This window comes from Malurus melanocephalus, unplaced genomic scaffold (assembly GCF_030028575.1).
Source record: "Malurus melanocephalus ecotype Western Australia unplaced genomic scaffold, MMel_1.1 scaffold_153, whole genome shotgun sequence".
In the NCBI taxonomy this organism is placed as follows: Eukaryota; Metazoa; Chordata; class Aves; order Passeriformes; family Maluridae; genus Malurus; species Malurus melanocephalus.
In genome coordinates, this window is record NW_026623385.1 from 1108736 (window position 1) to 1110983 (window position 2248).

The window sequence follows — 2248 nt, forward strand, 5'->3', positions numbered from 1 at the left end:
AGGTATAGATTCTTTTTTTCATGTTTACGTCACCTCTAGTTTTGTTTTAAAACCATGTGAAATTTTCTGGTACTTTGAACATTTTACATTGGCATCTTATAATTGTATTGAAATAATATACCTCCTATTCATGAAAATGAAAGTGAAACAAACCTCTTGAAAATGTTACTCTGAGTTCTGTCATTTCTGAGCAAAAGTTTAAGTTTCATAATTTTTCAGATATCTTTTGATTATTCAGAAGTAAGAAAATCAGTTTGGTTTCGATTTCGGGTTTTTTTTTTTCCCCTTCAGTTGTATAAATAAAATAAAAAAATAAGTGGGAAAATTAAGTACCAAAAAGGCATGTAAAGTCATTAACATGAACCAGAAATGTTCCCTTACAGCAAAAATCAAAGTGCCAGACACCCATAAATCAAGATTCAGATACACAGATTTCTATAGGTTTTCATTATTGATCATTCACGCAGAGATGTGGAACATTATATATTATTGAAACAAGAAAATCCACACTCATGCTCATACTGTGTGTATCAACAGAATCAAAACCATGTAGTCAGGTGCAAGTTTTAGTCCTTTTCCTTTAAGAAAGATGCACAGATGTCTGAGCTTCCATCACTGCTCTTTTCCAGAGGAAATCTATTTCTGTCAGCTGTCCTGCTTTGAGTCCAAGGCTACTCATGCAGACATTTATTTTCAACCTTGGCAGGTATTCAGTGTTCACTAATACTTTTAGTTGAAAAAAATATTATCAAAGAAGAGGTTGGGAGAAGAGGAAAGGGAAGGGAAGGGAAAATGAGAAGACACATTAAATAGTATCTTCTCCACAGAGCCAAAAGCCATTATGCCCTCTTTTAAATGGGACAGTGATAGAAAGCCTGACCGTGGTACATGACTTGTCTTCCCTAATCAGCATCCCTCAGYTCGACACTAATGTATTCTAACAAGRACAACCAGAAGTTGTGTAAAAATAAAGAGAGATTTGGCAAAGAGCTGAARTTGTCAATAAAATCTTGTAAGTAACTCAAGGTCACTGTGTCAAATAACTCACTTCAGCTTGTGTAGAGCTGCAAATTGACATGGAGAAGACAAACACATTTTCAGAGCCCCGTCTTTGCCTGCAGTAAGACAGATTCCGGGCAGTTTTCAAATTGGATGTTTTGAAATCTAAACACTGAAGTATCATATTTTCATCACCTCTATCATTTCTGCCTGWGGGCAAAGTAAATTGAAGGCTTCCAAGAAATCGTGCTTCATTCAAAGTTAACATGAGTATCTGTTGTGCCACATAAACAGGACTTTGAAAGGTGTATCTACTACACCACTATGAAACATAAATAAATGAGATAAATTAAAAATATGGAGAAGGGATACTGAATGTCAGGGACAAAACATCAATGTTATTTTATTCTGAAGATGTGAGAAAGATAGAATGGTTGAAATTTCAGTAGTGTATAAMTTTTAATTATACAATAACAGAAGAGGCTGCAGCTGTAACTTGGCTGCAGTTGTTTACAAGGTACAATTGTGAATTCACAAGGTAGAATATGATTTGGAACRAATTTAACATGAGATAGAAACTGATTAGTTGAAACAAACCACAGATAGAAGAAAGAACCAGATAAGGCAAGAGCTGAAAATAAAAACTTTAGCAGGGGCTGACACAGGAAACTTGTGCATAAACTGAGTAAAACCTCTCTTACTATATGGATTAAATATTATATCAAAGTCAAAACTATTTATGAGGCTAAAGACTCTATAAAACTATAATTTTTATATAAAAACAAATATAAAAAAATTAAGGGTAATTTCTAGAAGTTATCCCAGTCACTATGGTCATATGGAAAATTCAGTCTTAAAACAGTCAGAATGTATTACCACTGCAATAATATTCCTGTCCATACTTCTGTGGTCTAAACAACTGTGTATGTATGTGAAATATATGTGATATTTTAAATTTAATCTTTATAGTCAAACTATGAAAAGATGCACAGCTCCTAAAAAATGCCAGGTGAATGACTCTGGGTGGGAATGGGGGTTCACACCAGTAGGCTGCTGATTTAGCCATTTAAAATTCTACTGTCTCCATTGACAAATTCAAACATAGACAAAACCTGCAAATATCTAAGAAAAAAAAAAAAAGGTGTTTTTTGCATTATACAAGTTAAAAGTGACAAATAAGCTGAGGCTGTCACTGTTCCATTACAGAGCAACATCATCCACATTTGACAGGAAAAAGCACTGTTTCTCT